Here is a 28,000-nt window from a genome sequence, read left to right on the forward strand (position 1 = left end):
CAGTGGCTGGACACAGAGAGGAAACCAATAATAAGGCCAACATGATTCAGTAGGTAGTGGACATCACAGTCTCTGTCAAATTATTCTTTTAGAGAATATCTCATTCTGTTATAGACCCTCAGGTCACAGAATGCCTGAGCAGCGCAAACATCCCAGCTTTTACTGGGAATAATGCTGGCCATAACACATTTGTAATTGTACGCAGATTAAACAGCCTCTTTTTTTAAATTCAAGTCTATATTTTGCTTACAAGACATGTATGTTTTATTTTTAATGCTGCAACACGTTAATGGAGTCTGTGGTCAGTGCTTTTTGTACCAAATGTATTAACTATTGACTAAATATTATGTTGTAGATGATCAGGCATACCCTGAAGATTGCACTTCCCAAAACAATGCTTTGTGCTGGTAATCCCACCTGGATAGAGTTTACTTGCACCTAAAAAACTGCTACTGTGATCAGAAAGGCTCATATTTAACATCACTGCAATACACCAGGTGTTAGGACTAGGACTGTTTTGGCCTCTAGAGGCCGCTGTTATTTCCTTTTCATGTCGTGTTTATTTTGGCCTCTAGAGGCCGCCACTGTTCCTGTGTTTTGTGTTTGTGTTAATTGCCTAATTATCTTCACCTGTGTCCTTAATTAGTTTGTCTATTTATACCCCTGAGTTCAGTCCTCTTGTCACGGAGTCTTTGTGCTATGTTTATCTCCAGTTTCCTTTGTACTGTGTTTTTTGATCTTCTTAGCTTTTGTATTTTTGCACTTTGCTTTTCTTTTGGATTATACTCTTTGGTTTTTTTTTGTCTTTTGTTTTGCCCTGTATATAGTGTATATAGTTTAAATAAACCTTTTGATTCTTTTTCTACTTCCGCCTCACGCCTCTGCATTTGAGTCATCCCCCTGGTGGCCTAGTGGGGGTTTGCTGGATTATCACACCAACGAACCAGGTTCGAATCCCAGCAAAACCCTAACAGAAAGACTCCGTGCATGACCGACTCAGCAGAGGCTGCTTCAACTGTCTACCCGGCCAACCTTCAGGGAATTATGGCAGCTTTGACACGCTTCGGAGCGACCATGGACGCTCATGGACATACGCTCACCAGCCAACGTGAGGCCCTCGCTCGCCACGAGGAACTGCTTCAGCAAATTGGGAAAACCCTGGCACAGCTGACATCTCTGCCTGCATCTCCTGCTCCTGATCCAGTTCCTGCTCCTGATCCAGCTCCTGCTCCTGATCCAGCTCCCACTCCTGCTCCAGTGCCTCCTGCAATGCTGCCTTCTTCACCTCGCGAACCCAGCCTTCCTGCACCACAGAGGTATGACGGCAAGCACAGTGAGTGCCGAGAGTTCCTTACCCAGTGTCAACTCACCTTTGAGCTTCAGCCTACCACCTACACTACGGATCGCCGCAAGATTGCCTTTGTGATCACCTTATTAGCTGGTAAGGCGCGAGCCTGGGCTACTGCTATCTGGCAAAGACAGGGACCTGAGTGCTTTGATTTCCAGCTGTTTTCTGAAGAGATGCTTCGGGTCTTCGATCAGGCAGACATCAGTACCGACGCAGCCCGAAAGCTCATGTCCATCCGGCAAGGAGGAAGCGTCGCAGATTACGCCATCTCGTTCCGAACACTCGCAGCAGTAAGTGGATGGAACGAGACTGCCCTGGTGTCAGCCTTCCACCATGGTCTGTCTGACCCCATCAAGGACGGTCTGGCCTCTATTGGATGCCCAAGTGACCTCGAAACCCTCATCTCACATGCTATTCGTCTGGACAACAGGATGAGAGAACGCCACCAAGCCTTGAGCCCCCCCAGCCTCCCTACCTCTACCTGGAGACCGTCTACCTCCTTCAGTGACTGTCCAGAACCCATGCAAGTGGGTCGTACTCGCCTCTCCGCATCTGAGAGGGAGCGCAGAAGGAGGGACAAGTGCTGCATCTACTGTGGCAAGCCTGGTCACTTCCGAGCATCATGTCCCGAACTCTTGGGAAAAGGACCGCCCCGTCCAGCCGAGGGAGGGTTGTGACGGGGCCTACCCTCTCTCCCGGACTCCCTGGCCAAGGAATCTACATCCCGGTCTCCATCTCCTGGGGTGAGTCTGTCCACTCTTGTCAAGCTTTGATAGACTCAGGGGCGGCTGGGAACTTTATGGATATTCACTTCGCCCAAAGCATCAATATTCCGACTGCACCTCTTGAAGTCCCACTGTCTGTGTCTGCCCTCGATGGCCAAGCGTTAGGTGATGGAAGAGTCACCCAAGTTACTTCTCCTGTTTTCCTCCAGTCTCAAGGTCACAAGGAAGAAATATCCCTGCACCTGATTCCTTCACCTGAGTTCCCAGTTATTCTAGGCCTTCCTTGGCTTACTCGCCACAACCCTCGCATAGACTGGGTAACAAGCCAGGTTGTGGAATGGGGCCCTGCATGCCATGCCTCTTGTCTGCTCTCTAGCTCTCCTGTGTCTCCTGCCGAGCCCCCTGATCTCACCGAGTTATCTCAAGTTCCCACAGAGTACTGGGATCTCAAGGAAGTATTCAGCAAGAGCAGGGCCGCCGTTCTTCCTCCACACCGGGCCTACGACTGTGCCATCGACTTGCTCCCTGGGACTACCCCTCCTCGTGGCAGACTGTTTTCCCTCTCTCAGCCAGAACGCAAGGCCATGGAGGAATACCTCAAAGACGCCCTGGTCTCTGGGTTCATTCAACCCTCCACCTCACCTGCTGGTGCCGGCTTCTTCTTTGTCGGCAAGAAGGATGGGGGGCTCCGACCATGTATTGATTACAGGGGCCTGAATAAGATCACTGTGCGCAACCGATATCCCCTTCCGCTGATGTCCACAGCTTTCGACCTGCTCCAAGGCGCCACCGTCTTCACCAAGTTGGACCTACGGAACGCATACCACCTCTTCCGTATCCGACAGGGAGACGAGTGGAAGACTGCCTTTAACACCCCGTCTGGGCACTACGAATACCAGGTGATGCCCTTCGGACTCACCAACGCACCAGCTGTTTTTCAGGCCCTAATCAACGACGTCTTAAGGGACATGATTAACCTATACGTTTTTGTCTACCTCGACGACATCCTTATCTTTTCCAAGACCGTGCAGGAGCACCGCCACCATGTCCGCCAGGTTCTCCAGAGGCTGCTACAGAACAATCTGTTCGCCAAGGCCCAGAAATGCGAATTTCATGTTCCCGAGGTCTCCTTTCTGGGATTTATTGTACGGACAGGCCAACTCCAAATGGACCCTGCCAAGACCCTGGCCGTCCGGGATTGGCCTACTCCCAAGTCCGTTAAGGAGGTTCAGCGGTTCTTAGGATTCGCTAACTTCTACCGCAAGTTCATCAGGAACTTCAGTTCTGTGGCAGCACCCATGTCTGACCTCACCAAAGGGACAGGTGGATCTTATGGCTGGTCTCCTCAAGCAGAAAAGGCGTTCAAAGACCTCAAGGACCGCTTCTGCACGGCACCCATTCTGGTTCTCCCGGACACCTCCCAACCATTCATCGTGGAGGTGGACGCCTCGGACAGTGGTGTCAGCGCGGTGCTCTCTCAACGTTCGGAAGGAAAGCTGCACCCCTGCGCTTACTTCTCCCACCGCCTGAGTCCTGCTGAGTCCCGGTACGATGTGGGGGATCGAGAACTGCTAGCGGTCAAACTGGCCCTTGAGGAGTGGAGGCACTGGCTGGAGGGAGCACAACATCCATTCCTGGTTTGGACTGACCACAAGAACCTGGAGTACCTCCAGCAAGCCAAGAGACTGAACCCTCGACAGGCTAGGTGGGCCCTGTTTTTCAGTCGGTTTGACTTCACCCTCTCATACCGCCCCGGCTCCAAGAACACCAAACCTGACGCACTGTCCAGACTGTTCTCTGCCACTAACAGGGAGAATGAAGTCGGGCCTATTATCCCTGTGTCCCGGATTGTGGCCCCTGTCCGCTGGGGTATTGAGGAGGCTGTCCGACGAGCCCAACGCCAGGACCCCGGTCCTGGGACGGGGCCACCAGGCCTCTTGTACGTCCCACATCAAGCCCGGGCCAAGGTTCTCCAGTGGGGTCACTCTTCCCCTCTCACCGCCCACCCGGGAGCTCGGAGGACCCTGGACTTCCTGAAAAGACGCTTCTGGTGGCCTAACATGGAGAAGGAAGTAAGGTCATTTGTCCTGTCCTGTGAGGTTTGCACCAGAACCAAGAACCCACGACAGCGTCCCCAGGGTCTCCTGCATCCTCTGACCATTCCCCGGCGTCCCTGGTCCCACGTGGCAGTCGACTTTATCACGGGTCTCCCTGAGTCACAAGGTAACACGGTCATTTTGGTCTTAGTTGACAGATTCTCCAAGGCCTGCCGCTTCATACCACTGTGCAAACTCCCCTCTGCTCTTGAAACTGCGAAACTTTTGTTTAATCATGTCTTCCGAGTCTTTGGTCTTCCACAGGACATCGTCTCAGACCGAGGGCCCCAGTTCTCCTCCCGAGTGTGGCACGGGTTCTGCAAGGTCATCGGAGCCACTGCCAGCCTCTCCTCTGGGTTTCACCCACAGTCCAATGGTCAGACGGAGAGGCTCAACCAGGACCTGGAAACCACCCTGCGAGGCCTGGCTATGGATAACCCGACATCGTGGAGCACCTGGCTGCCATGGGCGGAGTATGCCCACAACACCCTGCAGTCATCGGCCACCAAGCTGTCGCCATTCCAGTGCCAATTCGGGTTCCAGCCACCTCTGTTCCCGGACCAGGAGGAGGACGCGGGGGTGCCCTCGGTCAACCAATATGTGAGACGGTGTCGCAAGACCTGGAGCAAGGTCAGGAAGACCCTCATACAGACCTCCAGAACCAACCAGACTCAGGCCAACCGCCATAGAAGACCTGCACACGCTTTCCGCCCTGGGCAGCGTGTTTGGCTGTCCACTAAGGACCTTCCACTGCGGGTGGAGAACCGCAAGCTTGCTCCTCGCTACATTGGCCCCTTCAAGGTGGTGCGCAGGGTGAACCCTGTCTCCTACCGGCTCCAGTTGCCCCGGACTCTGAGGATCAACCCCACTTTCCATGTTTCCCTGTTACGGCCCGTACTGACATCTACGTATGCCCCTGCCCCTAGGAACCCCCCACCCCCCCGCATCTTCCAGGGGCAGACTGTGTTCACTGTGAATCGCCTGCTTGACTCCCGCCGGGTCCGCGGCGGGTTGCAATATCTGGTGGACTGGGAGGGCTATGGTCCTGAGGAGCGCTGCTGGGTTCCTGCTCGGGATGTCCTTGATAAAGAACTATGTCGGGACTTCCATTCGGCCCATCCGGATCGCCCTGGGAACGTCAGGAGACGCTCCTAGAGGGGGGGGTCCTGTTAGGACTAGGACTGTTTTGGCCTCTAGAGGCCGCTGTTATTTCCTTTTCATGTCGTGTTTATTTTGGCCTCTAGAGGCCGCCACTGTTCCTGTGTTTTGTGTTTGTGTTAATTGCCTAATTATCTTCACCTGTGTCCTTAATTAGTTTGTCTATTTATACCCCTGAGTTCAGTCCTCTTGTCACGGAGTCTTTGTGCTGTTATGTTTATCTCCAGTTTCCTTTGTACTGTGTTTTTTGATCTTCTTAGCTTTTGTATTTTTGCACTTTGCTTTTCTTTTGGATTATACTCTTTGGTTTTTTTTTGTCTTTTGTTTTGCCCTGTATATAGTGTATATAGTTTAAATAAACCTTTTGATTCTTTTTCTACTTCCGCCTCACGCCTCTGCATTTGAGTCATCCCCCTGGTGGCCTAGTGGGGGTTTGCTGGATTATCACACCAACGAACCAGGTTCGAATCCCAGCAAAACCCTAACACCAGGGGCACCGTATCATGGCTGACCCTGTGCTCTAACCCCAACTTCCTAGCAAGCTGGAATATGTGAAGAAAATAATCCCACTGTACTTAATGTATAGCTGATAAATAACACTTTCTTCTTCTTGTCCTTGAGTAATGGTTTAACTAATTAGACTGTTCCGAGTAATGACATATTCTCACTGTCCGTCGTCACCCAGAAGAGGATGGGTTCCCTTTTGAGTCTGGTTCTTCTCAAGGTGTCTTCTTGAAGTCATCCCAGACAGTTTTTCCTTCCCACTGTTGCCTCTATACTCTAAAGTGATTATTGGCTTATCTTGTTTGACATATTGATATAATGTCCATATTTCTGCATTTAATTCCAGGTCCTCTGGGTTTCTGTCATCTCCCATAAACATGCTAGAAAGAGTGGAGGGGCTATGCTAAAGATCTGAATGAATGTGGTTGGCATGTGTGTGCATGCGTGTGTACATAGTACCCTGTGATGAACCTAGGATGCTTCTCAGTCTCGTGCCCATTGGTTTTGGGATAGGATCTAAATCCAGCTCAATCCTAACTATGATAAAGCTTTTACTGATGGATGAATGATTGCAAATTGGTAGCTTATGCTATGTATGGAACAGTTAGCACAGTAGTGCGAAGTAACAAGCAGGGAAAAATTGTCTGCTTATCAGTTTCTATCAACAACAAAGAAGAAATGCTTGTAAAACAGGACATCACAGTTTGTAACAAATGAACCATAATACAGCTCAATATGCAGTTAGACAAAAATGATCTGACTGGCAGTGAATAATAAATAAGTAAATATTATTTCTGACTGCCAAGGTTCAATAGGCTTAATAATCTGGTTCAGCTTGCTCCATTGCCACACAAACACTCAATGTTTTTCCAGCAGTTATATATATATATATATATAAAAGGGTGATGATAGGACAAGTATTCCCATCTGTAACAACAAGATCGAAAAACAATCACAAATTCTGTTGAAAAAGAGGTAGAACAAAATGTGTAATTCTCTAGCATTATGAATATATAAATGCATTAACTTCAGGTGAACATGAATTAAGTTAAAACTACACCTGTGTACAGTCATGTGAAAAAAATAAGCACATCCCATGGAAACTGTAGACTTTTCTCAACATATTTAAACAAGCAAACATTTTTCACTCTTTGATACAGTGCCCACAGATAAAGGTAATATATTCCATCAAATGACAAATACGATTGACATTTTGTAGTCATTTTCATAATTTAAATAAAAAAAAACATTAAAAAAGTAAGGACACCCTTATATTTATGACACACTTGAGTCCATAAAATTAGACTCAGGTGCTCCAGATTAGGTGCCATTGATTCGAACCTCCTGCAGGTGGGGGTGGAGGCAGAACCCGTCTTATTTAAACCTGACATCTAGGGTCTGCTGTTCTCTTTGCTACTGAATTGTGTGGTGTCATCAGGCCAAGCTCTAAAGAGCTCTCTAAGGACCTCAGAGAAAAGGTTGTGGATGCCTATGAATCTGACAAGGGGTTTAAAAAGATGTCTAAATTATTAGAAATAAGTCATTCCACTGTCAGGAAAATCTACAAGTGGCGTAGATTTCAAACAACTGCCAATTTGTGCAGGACTGGCCGCCCCAGCAAATTCAGCCCAAGAGCAGACTGTTTGATGCTAAAAGAGGTCCCCAAGAACCCCAAAATTTCATCACTGGATCTGCAGGTAACTCTTGCAACTGTTGGTGTGAAAGTGCAAACATTTACATTCAGAAAGAGATTGGACAAATTTGACCTGTATGGGAGGTGCACCAGGAAAAAGCCTTTGCTGTCCAAAAGAAACATTAAAGCAAAACTACAGTTTGCTAATAAACATATCGGCAAAGACCAGGCCTTTTGGAATAACGTTCTCTGGCCAGACAAATCAAAGGTAGAGAATTGTTTGGCCATAGTAAGAGTACACATATGGCGCAGCCCAAAGATGGCTTTTCAGGAGAAGAACTTCATACCAACTGTGAAGCATGGTGATGGAAATGTTAGGGTTTGCAGTTGCTTTGCTTCCTCAGGGACTGGAAAACTTGCATTCATTGATTCATCTATGAATTCTGAATCGTATCAAAGAGTGCTTGAAGATACTGTGAGGCCATTTGTTCAAAAGTTGAAGTTGAACTGGAGGTGGACCTTTTAACAAGATAATGATCTTGTTGATGATCTTGATAATGATTTGCACACTAGCAAATCCACCAAGGAATGGCTCAAAAAGAAGAAATGGAGGGTTATGGAATGGCCTCCTCAAAGCCCACATTTGAATCCTATTGAAATGTTGTGGGGAGATTTGAAAAGGGCAGTGCATGCAAGAAAACCCTCAAACATCTTGCAACTGAAGGAATTTTGCATGGAAGAGTGGTCAACAATTTCAGCAAGCCAATGTCAGAGACTGGTGGACAATTATGCAAAACGCCTACAAGAAGTTATTTCTGTTAAAGGGGGCAATACTAGGTTCTGAAGCCAAGGGTGTCCTTAGTTCCTCCACAGCAGAATAGTACATCTATTGATATTTTTGTTGAATAAATGATTGAAAGAACTAATTTCCCTTGTTGTTTTGTTCATCAACTTTATCTGCAGGTAGTGTATCAAAAGGGTGAAATGTTTACTTGTTTAAATATGTTGAGAAAAGTCTACAATTTGCATGGGATTTGCTTATTTTTTCACGACTGTATATTATTCAGCTATAGCAGAATAAGCACCTTATACAAGGTATGTCTGATAAGCCCTAAAGCTTCCAGTGACTATTCAATTGTCTTAGTTTGTCCTAAACTTGGCATTTCCATCATTTGGTGATAGCAGGATGACACATGGTTCGGCATGAGAACCCATGTGGAAAATTGTTTGTCATTGTGAATAAACTGGGAGTAAAATAACATACGGATGGTAAGAGACACCACTGACCTTTCTGCTTTGCATTTACAACAAAGATACAAACAAAGAAATAAAACCCAGCCATTTATCATAATACATTCCTCCCCTTTTATTCTTTGGTCAGAAGACGACGTTAAGCCTGATACCAATTCATAAAAATGCAGCCTTACTTTAAAAGGTGAAACAAAACCTAATCTAAAGTTAGTTGTAAAGGCCAGAGCTGAAGATCTACTAGCAATGATGGATGATATATGATGGGGTTGAACTGTCTCTTTCACTTACATATAATATGTCTCTCCATTTTGTTGGAAATGCTGCTTATGTAAGTTCTATCAGAATGATCAATAAAAGCCTTTCAGGGGCCCATTTTTATATCCTAACCAGCTACAGCTGGAAATCAAATGAATCTGTAGGGAGCTAGTGCAAGCTTAAGGATTAGAGTGCCACAGAGACAAACAGATCTGCTAATCATGTTGTTGTGGATTCCAACATCTTTCTCTCTGTTTATCTCAAAAAAGCTTTGTACTGAGTTAATATAATTGAAAGTCTTTTAATGAGTTGTTATCTCTTACACACACACGTCTACGGTTATAAACTTTATATATTTTGAGCTCCATTTTCGTGCTACTGTAAGCATAATTTTCCTCTTAATGTTGACTATGTAGTTTGGGTGCAAGTAATTTTTTCCCACTTTTGTCTACTGATGCTGTTTTTGTGGTCGTAAAATAATGTGCAGTGCTAAAGCAGGTGGAGCAGCGCAAAACGTGGATGGCTCCAAAAGTGCTGATGCACTGGGATTTTCCCCTTTCCAACAGAAACAGGTTTCTTCACCCAAAAGTTAACTACATATAACGGAGTGAATTATTTTATACATATCAAATAAGATCAAAAACAACTCAGCTATGGCTACTAAAAGTCAATTTAGACCTAAAATTTTTATGAAGCATCTTTGACACATGCTTCTATTTTAACCAATTTATTCACACTGTAGTCATTAGTATTAATGCTTATTCCTGGGTATGACTTTAAACTGCAACTGGTGGTGAGTCTCAGGTCTGAGAGGACTTGAGTATTGGGGAAAGTGGAGTTACCCCTTAATCACCATTGCTCCCACACTGTAAACCCGAATAAGTTGAGTTTACTTAAAAAAAATTGAGGAAAGTGGTTGCCTTAAAAAAAATAAGTAATTATTAATGATTGAATTGAGTACCTTAAACTTACCAGAAGATTGTAAGTTTAAGGTACTCAATTCAATCATTAATAATTACTTATTTTTTTTAAGGCAACCACTTTCCTCAATTTTTTTAAGTAAACTCAACTTATTCGGGTTTACAGTGCAGGTCTGCTTTGACCCAGAATGGTAGCACCTGCCTGGGCTCCAGCTATAGAACATCACCAATAAGGCGCTGGCAGCAGGGTGCTTTTTGGTGCAATGTGGCAGATGAACCCAACAGGGTCAATGGTGCACCACCAGATGGCATGCAGAAGAGCCACTCAAGTGGCCAACGGATGGCATCACTCGGCAAGTCAGTTGTCACTGCGGGGCGACTTCCATACCCGTCAGGTCTGTGGCACTTTTGTGCACCACTTGGCATCAGGTCTGGAAGTCCAGAGAGACAACACGATGGGGGCACGACATCGCTCGTCTTACCTTACTGTGCAAGGTGCTTCATTAGGAGAGGAGATAGGTTCATTCATGCCACCACTGCGGACGACTCTGTCGCCCTGGTGCGGGCCTTATGGCCCACATCATTGCTAGCAATGGAGAGCCGACAGACGGGGAGGGGTATTAAATGCTGTTCATGTATCAAAACCAGTCTCAGTCAATTTTGCACTTTAGTTTTATCGATGCTGAATTACCGTAGGCCACAGTTTCTTTCTTGATACTTTACATTTGGACTGCTCTGAAAAGTTCATCGAATCATTAAAAGATCTAATAACTCTACATACTTGTACATAAATAAAACTGTAAACATATTTGTGACACCTGGTCAGTGTGAGGAGAATTACATTTATTTCAGTCTTCTTTTCAACCTCCTTAACTCAAATAATAAAATGTAAACAAAAACTTCACTCAACCAGAACCCCTCAGGATTAGAGGTATACATAATCTCAGCATTAGCTATACATGTTCCCTTGCAGGGCTTTAAGTGATTGTACTGTAGATTGCTAGTACAGGTACAGTAGTCGTCGACTTACGACCTATGCGACATACGACCGATCGACTTTACGACCGTCTGGTTATGACTGGCAAGTGTTTCCCAGCTGAGCTAGCTGAGCGTACGACAGTTTCCGCCCCAGCTCCCAGCAGCGCCTCTCGCCGCGTACAACAGTTTCCGCCCCAGCTCCAGGCACATGCACAGTCTCTCTCGCGCTCCCCATCATACAGTTTCCGCCCCAGCTCCAGGCACATGCACAGTCTCTCTCGCGCTCCCCGTCATACAGTTTCCGCCCCAGCTCCAGGCACATGTGCAGTCTCTCTCGCGCTCCCTCACGCACTCCGTCATACAGTTTCCACCCCAGCTCCTGGTTTATGAAATGAGCAAATGCTCCCGCCAGCCCGAGCGCTGCAACAGCTGATGATGATGTAGACGACCCACAGCCAAGCACCAGTGATGCCAGCAGTCAATTTTGTATTTTGCTATGTTTTAAATTTGTATTTTGCTATGTTTCAAACTAAAATGTTTTCTATTTTTCACACCTGTATTTCGTATTTTTTGTTTTGCACATATTAAACGAATTGTACTGTACACAGTGTAGTATGCAGTGTTTGACTTAAACCAAATAATGAGCCAAGGTAATGAAATAAGAAAATGTTGATAAAATAAGACTTTAAGATGATTACAATATCATTACACATATACTTACGTTCATTTAACATAGGCCGACTTACGACCAGATCAGTTTACGACCGGTCAGTCATAACCAAATGCAGTCGTAAGTCGACGACTACCTGTATTCTAAATAAAAATGTGTGCACTTGTCTTGACTAAAATATTGACATAAAATATAGTAACAGGAAAGTGATAGCCAACTTGTTTCTTCCAGCATACAGACTGGAAAATTGTGTGTGTACTGGGCATACTCGACCACGAGTTGGCCTAGTGATTAGTGTGTCCGCCTCTTGACCGGGAGATCACGAGTTCTACTGGCGGTCAGGTCATGCCAAAGACTATCATAAAAATGGTACCTACTACCATCTGGCAAGGCACGCTGCAATACAGATGCAAGTGGGGAAGTCAAACTCTCATGGTTACCAGAGAACTAGCCCTCCCTCTCACTGTAGCCCTAGCTGTAAAGGCAAGAGGCCAAGGGCTATCGAAACGGAGATCGGCGCCACACCCATACGCCTTAAAGAGTTGGTTAGTACTGGGACAGGAGACTGCCTGGGAAGACCAGATGGTGGCATGAGAGAGACTTTGACTTGACTGGGCATACCATACTCGGTTCCTAAGGGGAATGAGAGGAGCAGATCTGATTGGATTTTGCAGCAACACACCAAAACAAATCTCTTAATAATGTAATCATTCAAGCCTTTTTACATCTTTGTCAATTTGTGACATATTATTGATAAGACTGATACCGATGGTCACCAAAGGATACCAAAATATATGCAATGTGCAGACCTTACAACTTGTTTTTATGAGTGTAAAACTTCAAGTTTTCACTAATCTTTACTTTTACTAATGTAACACTTACAATATAACCTAAGAATACGAGAACATAAAATAAAGAGCCAGTAAGCTCTTAATGTTGCCAATTAACCGCTAAATATTCACTATTTATATGCACGTTTATTAGCTATAAATTAATGTCTAATATATGACCATCTTTGTTGAAGTCTTACCTCATTTACGAGGTCAGGCAGAAGGTAATTTGAGAAAAATCTTGATAATTGGGTTTTCTCCCTATGCCCCTGATAGAGCTCACATATAAAGTGAAAGCTTTCACAGGTTAATGGGAGACAGAGCCTGAAGAGGATAATGTGCTAATGTATAGAGCACTAATGCAGAATGCTTTATTACCATTTAAAACAAGAGTGCTCTGAGAGCACAATATCCCCCGCTGGCAACTATGCCATAACTCTGGTAAAATGTGACTGAATTGAACGAAATTGCAATATGCATATTATATGTGACATATAACAAAGAATCCTGTCAAGTTTTGTGAAATTCCTCCAAAAATTGTGAGAGGAGTTGATTTCAGAAGGTGAGTATCCTTTCTGGGCCGGCCGGACAAACAGACAGGCATCGTCACGACATAATCCCCCTTCAGGCCTTTCGGCCAACGGGGGGTAAAAATTGCGAGGGAAGTTGATTTCAGAAAGCAAGCACGCCTTGATGAAATTGCCAAAGTACAAGTTTGTTAATAATCAAGGGCATAACTCTGGTCAAATTTGCCCAAATTAAATGAAATTTCAATATGCATATAGCCCTCATATAACAAAGCCTTTTGCCAACTCCCTCATGAAATTGTCAAAGTACAACCCCGAATCCAAAACAGTTGGGACAAAGTACAAATTGTAAATAAAAATGGAATGCAATCATTTACAAATCTCAAAAACTGATATTGTATTCACAATAGAACATAGACAACATATCAAATGTCGAAAGTGAGACATTTTGAAATTTCATGCCAAATATTGGCTCATTTGAAATTTCATGACAGCAACACATCTCAAAAAAGTTGGGACAGGGGCAATAAGAGGCTGGAAAAGTTAAAGGTACAAAAAAGGAACAGCTGGAGGACCAAATTGCAACTCATTAGGTCAACTGGCAATAGGTCATTAACATGACTGGGTATAAAAAGAGCATCTTGGAGTGGCAGCGGCTCTCAGAAGTAAAGATGGGAAGAGGATCACCAATCCCCCTAATTCTGCGCCGACAAATAGTGGAGCAATATCAGAAAGGAGTTCGACAGTGTAAAATTGCAAAGAGTTTGAACATATCATCATCTACAGTGCATAATATCATCAAAAGATTCAGAGAATCTGGAAGAATCTTTGTGCGTAAGGGTCAAGCCCGGAAAACCATACTGGGTGCCTGTGATCTTCGGGCCCTTAGACGGCACTGCATCACATACAGGCATGCTTCTGTATTGGAAATCACAAAATGGGCTCAGGAATATTTCCAGAGAACATCATCTGTGAACACAATTCACCGTGCCATCCGCCGTTGCCAGCTAAAACTCTATAGTTCAAAGAAGAAGCCGTATCTAAACATGATCCAGAAGCGCAGACGTCTTCTCTGGGCCAAGGCTCATTTAAAATGGACTGTGGCAAAGTGGAAAACTGTTCTGTGGTCAGACAAATCAAAATTTGAAGTTCTTTATGGAAATCAGGGACGCCGTGTCATTCGGACTAAAGAGGAGAAGGACGACCCAAGTTGTTACCAGCACTCAGTTCAGAAGCCTGCATCTCTGATGATATGGGGTTGCATTAGTGTGTGTGGCATGGGCAGCTTACACATCTGGAAAGACATCATCAATGCTGAAAGGTATATCCAGGTTCTAGAGCAACATATGCTCCCATCCAGACGGCGTCTCTTTCAGGGAAGACCTTGCATTTTCCAACATGACAATGCCAAACCACATACTGCATCAATTACAGCATCATGGCTGCGTAGAAGAAGGGTCCAGGTACTGAACTGGCCAGCCTGCAGTCCAGATCTTTCACCCATAGAAATCATTTGGCGCATCATAAAACGGAAGATACGACAAAAAAGACCCAAGACAGTTGAGCAACTAGAATCCTACATTAGATAAGAATGGGTTAACATTCCTATCCCTAAACTTTAGCAACTTGTCTCCTCAGTCCCCAGACGTTTACAGACTGTTGTAAAGAGAAAAGGGGATGTCTCACAGTGGTAAACATGGCCTTGTCCCAACTTTTTTGAGATGTGTTGTTGTCATGAAATTTAAAATCACCTAATTTTTCTCTTTAAATGATATATTTTCTCAGTTTAAACATTTGATATGTCATCTATGTTCTATTCTGAATAAAATATGGAATTTTGAAATTTCCACATCATTGCATTCCGTTTTTATTTACAATTTGTTCTTTGTCCCAACTTTTTTGGAATTGGGGTTGTACAAGTTATTTAATCAAGGGTCAAAACTCTGGTAAAATTTTCACAAACTAAATTAAATCACAATATGCGTTATTTTTGTTTCGCATATACAACAATGTCTTTTGCCAAGCTTTGAGAAATTCATCCAAAAATTGAGAGGAGTTGATGTTAGAAGGCAAGCACACCTTCATGAAATTGTGAAAGTACAAGGTTGTTAATCAAGGGCCACAACTATTGTAAAATGCAACCGAATTGAGCAAAATAACAATATGTATCGTATTGACATATAACAAGGCCTTTTGCCAAGTTTCGTGAAATTCCTCCAAAAATTGTGAGAGCAATTGATTTCAGAAGGAAAACACATTGTTAGGACTGGGGACTGTCTTGGCCTCTAGAGGCCGCTGTTATTTTTTTATCTTGTCATATTTGTTTTGGCCTCTAGAGGCCGCCACTGCTTCTGTGTTTTGTGTTTGTTTTGATAGCCTGTGTTTCCATGAGCCTTTTACCCCCACCTGTTCTTTATTTTCTGCCCCGCCTAGTTTCTTAATTACCCTGGCTATATATACTTCCTCAGTTTAGCCTCTTGTCATAGAGTCTTTGTGCTGCCTATGGCTAGTAACCTCTGTCCTGTGTACCTTGCTTATGTCCTTGCGTTTTTTTTTTGGGTATTTTGTTTTCTTTTGGACTTTGTACTTGACATTTTTGGATCTTCTGAGCGTTTTGCATTTTTGCCTTTTCTTTTCTGATTTTGGACTTTGAACTTTTGGATATTTTATTTTCCCTTATATCTTCTGAGTGTTTGGATTTTACTTTTTGCTTTGGATTTTTGACCTTCTGTGCTTTTGACAATAAACTGTTTTTGTACTCTACCTTCGCCTCACTCCTCTGCACTTGAGTCATTCCCCTGGTGGCTTAGTGGGGGTTTGCTGGATTACTCCACCAGCAACCTGGGTTCGATTCCCAGCAAAACCCTAAGACACATTCTCATGAAATTGTCAAATTATAATTTTGTTAATCAAGGGCTGTAACTCTGGTAAAATGTGACTGAACTGAATGAAATTACAATATGCGTATTACCAATGTACAACAAAGAATTCTGCCAAGTTTCGTGAAATTCCTCCAAGAATTGTGAGAGGAGTTGATTTTAGAAGGTGAGCACCCTTCCCAGGATGGACAGACGAACGGACGGAAATCACCACGACATAATCTCCTTCGGGCCTTTCAGCTAGTGGGGGATAACAACACTCAAACAAGTATGGCTATAAAAATCCAACTATGTCCCTTGTCTATTCGCATATATATTTTCATGGTTTCATTAGAAAATGGACAGTAAAAAAGATAGTATGCACTTCTGCTCCATCCTGCTGTAGAATGTTAACACCTTCTTCCTCTTTACAGAACATAGTGTTGTAGCAGAGTTCCAATTTACTGCAAAGTTTCATGGAAACAATGATCATATAGCTTATGTCATGGAAATACTTAGACTTTCATACAGGGAAATCAAATTTAATTAGAGCTCAAGTCCAAGTTTAATTAAAGGTTTTACAATAGCTTTACAACAAATGAGAAATTATATTTCTTCTACAGTAACAATCACACTTTACTTGAACTTTCTGTCATTGTATAGATGCAAGTATGTCATATTCTATGTCTGGAAATATGAGTGTAATATTAATTTTCATTTTTATGACATAAAAATTGTAAGAAAATGTACTGTAAATGTTGACACATTCTGCATTTAAAAAATAGTATAATATTACCATCAAGTTACCCAAATGTTGTACTATACAAGTAGTTTAATAAACTATTTTAAAGTTTCTAAACTTTTCTTTTTTATTCTTAATATTTTCAAGATACTTTTTTAGTGATGCTAGACATTGTTTTTAATAACAGTAACAAACATATGACTGGTTAATTACAATTTGGTATCAAGAAAATCCTTTAACCCTATAAATATCTTTGTACTCTGAGACAGATATGTGAAACAATAATAACATCTTTTCTGCAGTTAATAGGACTGGGCTATTAGACAACGTAATCAGATACCAGTGATGATGCTTAACAGACAGTAATATTGGGAAGGAAAAAGACTGCCTAAAATTTTGGGAATTAATTTGTTGTATATTCATAGTCATATATTGAGATGTTTTTATTAAATAACTTGGACATAAATGTCAAGATGTATGATAATTAATTAATTAATTAATTAATATTGGCTGGTTTTGAGTGGTTTATCATATATATTCCATTCAGCTAGCATGATATTGAACGAGTTGAAGATGAGTTCAATATCATGCTAGCTGAATGGAATATACTGGATATATCATGAAAAAAAGCCAGCCAATATTATTATTATTATTATTATTATTATTATACATACACACACTCTTCATATCAGCATTCTCGAAGGCCAATGCTAGCTTACCCACAACTTAGTGCTGTTAGTGTGACAGTCCAATTACTTTCCAACCAGCAGAGCATTGAGCAGTAGTGTTAGCGAAGGCCAATGCTAGCTTACCGACGACTCGGTGCTGTTAGCGCAGCACTCCAGTTACCTTCCAGCTGGTGTAGCATTGAGCAGGAGCGTTAGCAAAGGCCAATGCTAGCTTCCCCACAATTCAGTGCTGTTAGCACGGCACTGCAGTCACCTTCCAGCCAGTGTAGCCTTCATTAGTAGTGTTAGCAAAGGCCAATGCTAGCTTATCCGCAACTCGGTGCTGTTAGCGCAGCAGTCCAGTTACCTTCCAGCTGGTGTTCATCAATAGTGTTAGCGAAGGCCAACAATAGTGCAGTCAAGCCAGTGCTCCCGAGAGCTCCTAGCACAGGCTAATGACCGAGAAACTAAGATTTCTGTCTCCAGATTCTTCTTCCACGCATGCTTGCCACAGTATTTTACACTCATATTTAAGTATTCATTTCCCTGTGTAATTTACTTAGTTACTTTTAAAAGCAACATCGACAGCTACGACTCTAAATTGACCGTAGGTGTGAATGTGAGTGTGAATGGTTGTCTGTGTCTATGTGTCAGCCCTGTGATGACCTGGCGACTTGTCCAGGGTGTACCCCGCCTTTCGCCCGTAGTCAGCTGGGATAGGCTCCAGCTTGCCTGCGACCCTGTAGAAGGATAAAGCGGCTAGAGATAATGAGATGAAATGAGATGAGATCAACAGCTACAAACGACGGAGCGACCTGGCAGCCAAAATTCTCTCAAAAATTTGCATTTTTAACGAAGCAAACCTGGCGGCCATATTCGTTTACAAATTGTCACAGTTGCTCGCTAGCACAGAACTTTTATATCTCCGACATGCGACATCGTGTTGTCTTGACAATGTGCAATATTGTAACAATCAAATACTTTCATTCCATATTTTGTTGCTTTTTTTTTTGCATTTCTTTAGGGATTTGTTTTCAAGTAGTTTTTATTTTATTGGTTGGTTCAGCAACACGCTCCACCATAAGAGCTTCACATGATATTCATTGACCTGGTCAAAGCCTTTGATACCGTAAATAGAGACCTAATATGGGAATTTCTGCTTAAGACTGGCATTCCAACCAAGATAGTGAAGATCATCAAAAGCTTCCACAAAAGGTATTAGGTTGGAGGCGACAGCACAGATGAATTTGATGTCAACATTGGCCTACGGCAAGCATGCATCTTAGCTCCCTCCCTGTTCGTGCTGTTCTTTGCTTTTGTTGTCAAATATGCCACTAAAGATCTACCACCAGAGGACGGCATAGGAATAAGATATCGTCTGAATGGCGACCTCTTCAATCTGCGGCGCCTACGAACAAAACTAGCTAGTACAGTTATTGTTAGTGAGCTTCTTTACACTGATGACGCTGGCTTTGCAAGTCACAAAGCCCAGGCCCTCCAAAATCTCACCAACAACCTGAACTCCTCCTGTCAAAAGTGGGGTCTCACTTGCTCCTTTTCCACCAAAGCAGTTCCAGGGCTGGTTCGGGGCCAGTGCTTAGTTTGGAACCGGGTTTTCTGTTTCCACTGACAAAGAACTGGCTCTGGGGCCAGAAAAACCGGTTCCAGGCTAGCACCAACTCTCTGCTGGGCCAGAGGAAAGAACCTCTTACGTCAGCGGGGGGGGCGGAGTTGTTAAGACCAACAACAATAACAAGACCGCGAAAGATCGCCATTTTTAAGCGGTGAGAAGCCGCAGCTGTACAAATGCAAAGTCATCCATTATTATTATTATTGTTGTTGTTGCTGCTGCTTCTTCCGTGTTGTTTTTGCTTCGATATTCGCGCCAAGGTTTAAGCAACCGTAGCGACGTAACTGACGTATACAGCGATGTAATGACATATACAGCGACGTAATGACGTGGCACCGCGAGCGATGGAAAAGCAAACTGGTTCTCAGCTGGCTCGCAAGTTGAACGAGTTGTGAACCAGCACCAGCACTGGCTCCGAACCAGCCCTGGAACTGATTTGGTGGAAAAGGGGTAACTGTCAGCAAGGAAAAGACAGAGGTTCTTCATCAGCTCTGCCATGAGCCCACTCCAGTGATACTGGATAACACCCCCCTTACAGTGTCATCCAAATTCTGCTATCTTGGAGGAACTGTCTCAGATGACTGCCAGCTGGACAGAGAAATCAACAACAGAATCTCCAAAGCCAGCATGATCTTCAAATCAATGAAATCCAAAGTATGGGACAGAAATGGGCTCACAATCAAGACAAAGCTGTTAGTGTATCATGCCATCATAACACCCACACTTTTATATGGCAGTGAGACATGGGCTACACACACGAGCCACTTGCAGAAGATTGAGCATTTCCAGCAGTGATGTCTCCGTCAGCTCCTCGGCATCAGATGGCAAGATCATGTGACAAACATTGAAATACAGAACCAGGCGGGCACAGCACCAACAGAAATAACCATCAGGAAAAGTAGAATACGTTGGCTTGGGCATGTTTGCTGCATGCCAGACAACCGTTTGCCCAAAATTGTTCTGTTTGGTGAGTTAGTCAGTCAATGGTAACAGAAAAAGAGGCAGACCACACAAACACTGGAAAGATTGTGTCAAGGAAGATCTCAAGCTGTTCCAGATGGAGCAAGATTGGTACAATGCAACCCAGGACAAAGTCAGATGGCGGCACTTCCTCCACTGAGGCAGTTTGTTGGCCACATCACCGCTTGTGGAGCATGCACGAGAGAGATGCGAATGTCGCCACCAGAGGCAGAGACGAAATGTTCAAGGTCCCCTTCATCCATCTTGATGGGATACATATATTGCACGCTCATTCTCCATTGGGTACAGTGGTGTAATACATGTAGAATAAGCGATATGATTACAATATTGCATGCCATTGAACCAAATGAATGAAACCCGCTAGAAGGGAATAGAATACATGTTTTTATTCCATCTAAAAAGTGCTCTGTATGTATAATAATTAAGTTTATCGTGCTACAATTGTATTTAATTAAGTGCTATATGTAACATTTAAATTAGATTTGGAACAAAGTTAGTTGAAATCAGACCTCAGAACTAGTAGACATTTTGGCTCAGTAGATTTTTCAGATTGGTATAAAAATGACAATTAATTCAGTCCATTCTATTTGAATACTATATTTCATGTCTGAATTTTCTTGTTTTCTTGTGAACAAAAATGAAAACACAAAGAATAATGGCTTTTATCTCAACTCGGTCATTAAATAATTCTTCACTGCTTATCATAGAGCCACAGTTTTTCCTCCCTATTTAAGTAGCTTTGATAATGTTGAATGTTTTATAGTGAATAAGTCCCTCACATTGCTAGCACTGCAATCCACATTACACTCAGTGCGTTTACATGCACATCCAAATCGAGCTACTGTCGGTAATCGAGCTAAGGGTCCCAGCAGGGGTGCCAGAGATATCCAATCCTACATGCACACAAGGAAATCGAGCTATTGTGTGAGGTACATTGTGCACCCGAGCCACAGGTGGCGCTACACGCCCCATCGTGTTGGTACACTTCCATTTGTCATCATGAAGAAGAGCTATTCAAGAGTATAAACAAAGTTATCAGTTCCGTGTTCACAAGAAGAACGACGACGAGGACAGCAACATCGATATATATAGATCTACAGTGATGACATAGGGATGTCATTCGGATTGGACAAGTGTGGCCGGATGGTCTCAAAGAGAGGCAAGATGATTCGGACTGAGGGGATTGACCTACCAGAGGGCAACATAGGTGATATCCAAGACAGCTACAAGTACCTTGGCATCCCACAGGCTAATGGAAACCATGAAGAGGCCACAAGGAAGTCAACCACAGCCAAATACCTCCAGAGAGTAAGGCAGGTCCTGAAAAGTCAGCTGAATGGTAAGAACAAGGTCTGAGCCATCAACATGTACGCACTACCAGTCATCAGATACCCCGCTGGTATCATAAACTGGCCAAAGGAGGAGATAGAAACCACAGATATCAAGACTAGAAAGCTCCTCACCATGCATGGAGGGTTCCACCCCAAGTCCAGCACCCAGAGACTATACACTAAGCGGAAAGAGGGAGGCCGAGGGCTAGTGAGCGTCAAGACCACGGTCCAGGATGAAACATCGAAAATCCGAGAATACATCAGAAAGATGGCCCCAAAGGATGAACTGCTAAGTGAATGTCTCAGGCAGCAGAACCCTGATGAGAGTGCAGAGGAGGAGGAGGAACAGACAACCTGGAGGGACAAACCCCTACATGGCATGTACCACCGTCAGATAGAGGAAGTGGCTGATATCAAGAAATCCTACTAGTGGCTGGATAATGCAGGACTGACAGACAGCACAGAGGCACTAATCATGGCAGCACAAGAACAGGCCATAAGCACAAGAGCCATAGAGGCCAGGATCTACCAGAGTAGATCAGATCCAAGATGCAGACTGTGCAAAGAAGCCCCTGAAACAGTCCAGCACATAGTAGCAGGGTGTAAGATGCTAGCTGGATCAGCGTACATGGAGAGGCACAACCAAGTGGCTGGGATAGTATACAGGAACATCTGCAACCAGTATGGAATAGAAGTACCCAAGTCCCAATGGGCCATACCACAGAAGGTGGCTGAGAACAACAGGGCCAAGGTTCTGTGGGACTTCAGCTTCCAGACTGACAAACAGATCCTGGCTAACCAACCGGACATAGTGGTGGTGCACAAAGAGCAGAAGAGGGTGGTGGTGATAGATGTGGCGATCCCAGCTGACGCCAACATCAGGAAGAAGGAACATGAGAAACTTGAGAAGTATCAAGGGTTGAAAGAGCAGCTGGAACGGATATGGAAGGTCAAGGGTTGCGTGGTCCCCGTGGTAGTGGGGGCACTTGGGGCAGTAACCCCGAAACTGGGAGAGTGGCTCCAGCAAATCCCAGGAACAACATCTGAAGCCTCAGTCCAGAAGAGCGCAGTACTAGGAACATCGAAGATACTGCGCAGAACCCTCAAACTCCCAGGCCTCTGGTAGAGGACCCGAGCTTGAGGATGACATGGATACCATCCCCCTGCTGGGGGTGAGAAGGAGATTTTATATATATATATATATATATATATATATATATATATATATATATATATATATATATTCAACTCCTTAAGCTGAATGAGCATGAACTCTGTCTCCTCATTGCTCCAGAAGTGCACGTTTCTACTACTGTTCATGCCAACCGAGGCTGTTGTTTCCCCCACTTGTGGTCTCGTCACTCGTCACTTCCAGAAGGGGCAGTGCTGAAGTAAGTAGCTCGACTACGAAGCTCGATAGGGTTTACATGCACTAAGTAGCTCGGCTACAATCGCATAATCTAGGTCGCGTAGCTCGATTACGAGAAATCCAGTTTGGTTTGATTTCAGCCGAGCTAAGGTGTTTGCATGGCATTTAGAACTTTGATTTCAGTCGAGCTACGGCAGAAATTCGATTTTCTCTATGTGCATGTAAACGCACTGACTGTGGGGGAAACGTAAGCCAGTTTGAGGGATAAATGGAGGCACACATGTGAAAGAGAGAGAGCGATAATGAATGTTAAAATGTGTCATGCTGCAATCTTGTTACAAAAGAAATCCTGTGACATGATGCACCCAATTAGCATCTTCAACACACACACAGGAAAGGGCAGTGGAGTGAAATTTAGTTATTACACATCAAATTGCCACTGGCCCATTGACTCCCATCCCAGCACACAGACAAATCATTTACACATTACTTAAGGATTGGAGTTTGAAATGACAGACTTGTACACAGAGCATTCAGAGCATGTCCTGCCTCTCAAGGTCTGTATTTTTTTCTCCTAATTCCTTCATCCCTGGATATCCATATCTATATTAAAATTAAGGCTGTTTTTGAATGTCTCTGTGATAAGGCAAGAGGATTTTCTTCTTTCTGAATGAAAATAGGCTGGATTCAGCTTCTGGCAAACAGATGCACCATGTTCATTAGAGATAGGGCAGGTCACATAAGATTAAACCTTCTGGGACCACTTACATCCTTAAGATAGAGACATCATACTCTCTTCAGGCATTTAGGACTTTACAGCACAGCTAGATACTGCCGTTTGAGGCACAGTGCCATTCATGCTACAGGTTGAAAGAGAAAAGATCAGAGAATGAATGTTAGCCTCCCTTAACACAACTAATAGTCCACAACAGCAGAACAGAAGAGGGGGATAATCTGCTTAAATTGTTTCTCAGGCAGAAGCTTCATTCAAAAAAGAAACATGAATGGTCACACTATGGTAGAGTAGGGGTGGCACGGTGGTGTAGTGGTTAGCACTGTCACCTCACAGCAAGAAGGTTGTGGGTTCGAGCCCAGTGGCCTTTCTGTGTGGAGTTTGCATGTTCTCCCCGTGTCTGTGTGGGTTTCCTCCGGGTGCTCTGTTTTCCCCCCACAGTCCAAAGACATGCAGGTTAGGCTAATTGGTGGCTCTAAATTGACCGTAGGTGTGAATGTGAGTGTGAATGGTTGTTTGTCTCGATGTATCAGCCCTGCGATGTTCTGGTGACTTGTCCAGGATGTACCCCGCCTTTCGCCCACAGTCAGCTGGGATAGGCTCCAGCTTGCCCGCGACCCTGTACAGGATAAGCGGTTATGGATGATGGATGGATGTTCTTGTTCAATACTCAAATTGCATATTAACCTTGTATTCAATTAGGTCATTTTTAAACACCTGGATGAATATTCAAATAATTTGAAAAAGGTTCTTCAGTTGAAATGTATAGGCTTAGTAACCATGACTAACTACCTACTAAACTGGGTTTCACTATTTGCAACGATACAAAGACTTCTGCATGTACATGATAGTACCCTAGGATCCATTTGACATAAATTTTGTCATCAGAGGGTGTATGTGAGGCTCTGTGCAGACATGCACATACCCTCCAGTCTTTTTGTGACTATGCCAAGGGCACCAATTGCACATGCGCTGGAAAACCAAACTAGATGCTGAATGCGAAGAGAGGTGATGTGAAGAAGCCCGCCACTTCCCGCATCTGTACAATTCATCTTCAAAACAATATAAATGGCAATCAAATGGGCTGAAATCAGCTTTGGTCCTGTCGTCATTGAGTGGCTAGACACACCACATTCTTGCTTTCCACACTTTTCTTTTTAGTTTATGCAATTTTTTTTCTTTATGTGACTGCGCTAAATACAAGACAAAGCAGCTCTTCTTCTTCTTTCATGCCAACCAAGGTGAGAAACGCTGGTAAAGTGACTTTAAAAAAAAACAAAAAACAAACAAAAAAACCCCCAACCTTCTTACTTCACACTGAATATGAAGACCATATATTCAGAGCATATATTGAATATAAGCACAGAAAATAGAGCAGCTGATTTCAGGCAGGTGGATAAGAGGTTGGAAATTTGCCTAAAGTATAATAATAGAGTTGTCCTCTATTTATAATCCAGTGAAAGCTTGTGTATGTAAATCAGTAATGTTAAATCAGGAGCTATTCAGAGGCTTGAAAATATTGCTGATTAAATGCATTCTCCTTCCTCTGGATGGAAATACATAATAAGGCCATTAATGCAAGGATTTATGATTTAAGGTTTGTATTTTTGTGGCTACTGCCTCATAGAGGCGTAGCGAGGCAGTAACCACTATGTCATTGTGTTGTAAGAATGAGTAACAATAGCGCACTGCGCATGAGCACGAGCATTACAATCACCAGAATGGTGAATTGTGATCACGCTATACGAACAGTTAATCTCACGTTATCAGAGATACACAAGAACAAGTGGTGAAGCCACTATGTCATCATGTTGTGAAAATGTAAGAATGAGTAACAATAGCAAAACTCTGTAACCAATCAGCACTTATCCTGATCAAGTTTGATTAGCTGTTAACTTCGGAACCAATCAGAGCCAGAAACGAAATAAGAGAAACCTCATAACGTCGTAGTATCGGAAGATAATCGGCAGATAAAAAGATAAACGAAATTCACCTTGTGGTTCGCCAAGGCTACTGATTCGATATCAAGTCAGTGGTGTTTATTTTAAGAAAATTTACCTTTTGATTATCAATGCTGGGGCGGCACGGTGGTGTAGTGGTTAGCGCTGTCGCCTCACAGCAAGAAGGTCCGGGTTCGAGCCCCGTGGCCGGCGAGGGCCTTTCTGTGCGGAGTTTGCATGTTCTCCCCGTGTCCGCGTGGGTTTCCTCCGGGTGCTCCGGTTTCCCCCACAGTCCAAAGACATGCAGGTTAGGTTAACTGGTGACTCTAAATTGACCGTAGGTGTGAATGTGGGTGTGAATGGTTGTCTGTGTCTATGTGTCAGCCCTGTGATGACCTGGCGACTTGTACAGAATATTACATATCTGTGAGTGGCAAAAGTATGTGAACCTTTGCTCTCAGTATGTGGTGTGACCCCCTTGTGCAGCAATAACTGCAATTAAACGTTTCCGGTAACTGTTGATCAGTCCTGCACACCGGCTTGGAGGAATTTTAGTCCATTCCTCCATATAGAACAGCTTCAACTCTGGGATGTTGGTGGGTTTCCTCACATGAACTGCTCGCTTCAGGTCCTTCCACAACATTTCGATTGGATTAAGGTCAGGACTTTGACTTGGCCATTCCAAAACATTAACTTTATTCTTCTTTAACCATTCTATGGTAGAACGACTTGTGTGCTTAGGGTCATTGTCTTGCTGCATGACCCACCTTCTCTTGAGATTCAGGCTACATCCACACGACAATGGCAACGAGATTTTTTTTTTTAGCAGGTAAAAAAAATATCACGTCCACATGGGCAACGGATCAGTAAAATATCAGGTACATATGGCAACGCAACGCTTGCTGAAAACGATGCAATACACATGCCACACCTCTACATGCGCTGTAAGACGGTCCCATCGGAGACACCAGAACAATAGAAGAAGTAGGACGCATGCGCATAAACCCCTTCTTCTAGTCATGTGGTTGTGACGTCATCGTAAACAAATCCGTTCTACTCATCCAGACGACTTCGCAACAGCGCCGTTGCCAGATTTTTCCACTCTGGAAACCGTTCTCAAAAAATATCATTTTGGGGCACCCAAAACGCCAGTGCCGTGTGGACACCAGGCCGAAACGATAAAAAATTTTATCGGATTCACCTGAATCCATTTCTGTGTGGACAGGGCCTAAGTTCATGGGCAGATGTCCTGACATTTTCCTTTAGAATTCGCTGGTATAATTCAGAATTCATTGTTCCATCAATGATGGCAAGCCATCCTGGCCCAGATGCAGCAAAACAGGCCCAAACCATGATACTACCACCACCATGTTTCACAGATGGGATAAGGTTCTTATGCTGGAATGCAGCGTTTTCCTTTCTCCAAACATAACGCTTCTCGTTTAAAGCAAAAAGTTGTATTTTGGTCTCATCTGTCCACAAAACATTTTTCCAATAGCCTTCTGGCTTGTCCACATGATCTTTAGCAAACTGCAGATGAGCAGCAATGTTCTTTTTGGAGAGCAGTGGCTTTCTCCTTGCAACCTTGCCATGCACACCATTGTTGTTCAGTGTTCTCCTGATGGTGGACTCATGAACATTAACATTAGCCAATGTGAGAGAGGCCTTAAGTTGCTTAGAAGTTACCTTGGGGTCCTTTGTGAGCTCGCCGACTATTACACGCCTTGTTCTTGGAGTGATCTTTGTTGGTCGACCACTCCTGGGGAGGATAACAATGGTCTTGAATTTCCTCCATTTGTACACAATCTGTCTGACTGGGGATTGGTGGAGTCCAAACTCTTTAGAGATGGTTTTGTAACCTTTTCCAGCCTGATGAGCATCAACAACGCTTTTTCTGAGGTCCTCAGGAATCTCCTTTGTTCGTGCCATGATACACTTCCACAAACATGTGTTGTGAAGATCAGACTTTGATAGATCCCTGTTCTTTAAATAAAACAGGGTGCCCACTCACACCTGATTGTCATCCCATTGGTTGAAAACACCTGACTCTAATTTCAGCTTCAAATTAACTGCTAATCCTAGAGGTTCACATACTTTTGCCACTCACAGATATGTAATATTGGATCATTTTCCTCAATAAATAAATGACCAAGTATAATATTTTTGTCTCATTTGTTTAACTGGGTTCTCTTTATCTACTTTTAGGACTTGTGTGAAAATCTGATGATGTTTTAGGTCATATTTATGCAGAAATGTAGAAAATTCTAAAGGGTTCACAAACTTTCAAGCACCACTGTATATCAAATGGAATAGGAATAAATGTGATCTAGTGACTCAGGCCCTGTCCACACGGCAACGGATTCAGGTGACTCCGATACAATTGCTTATCGTTTAGGCCTGGCGTCCACATGGCACCGGCGTTTTGGGTGCCCAAAATGCAATCTTTTTGAGAACGGGTTCCAGAGTGGAAAGATCTGGCAACGTTGCCGTTGTGAAGTCGTCTGGATGAGTAGAACGGATTTGTTTACGATGACGTCACAACCACATGACTGTGAGTGCTTCACGCTGGGTAGAAGTGTAACGAATATCACCAGGAAAAAGCCTTACAGAGCACTAGTGAGAATGAAACACGAGCTTGGATATTATTATTATTATTATGTTCAGTGTTAGTTCACAGTAGTAATGCAAGAAGCAGAATAGTGACAGTAATAGTGAAGCAAAAACATGCAATTGGACAAACACTGCAGCTCTACAGCAAAATATTCATTTATGAAATGGTCTGATTCTTAACCCCAGTAGTGCCAATGATCTTCTCATTGCGATGCAATGCGAGTTGTCAACAAATCCTATAAC

This window comes from Neoarius graeffei, chromosome 19 (assembly GCF_027579695.1).
Source record: "Neoarius graeffei isolate fNeoGra1 chromosome 19, fNeoGra1.pri, whole genome shotgun sequence".
NCBI classification, from domain to species: Eukaryota; Metazoa; Chordata; class Actinopteri; order Siluriformes; family Ariidae; genus Neoarius; species Neoarius graeffei.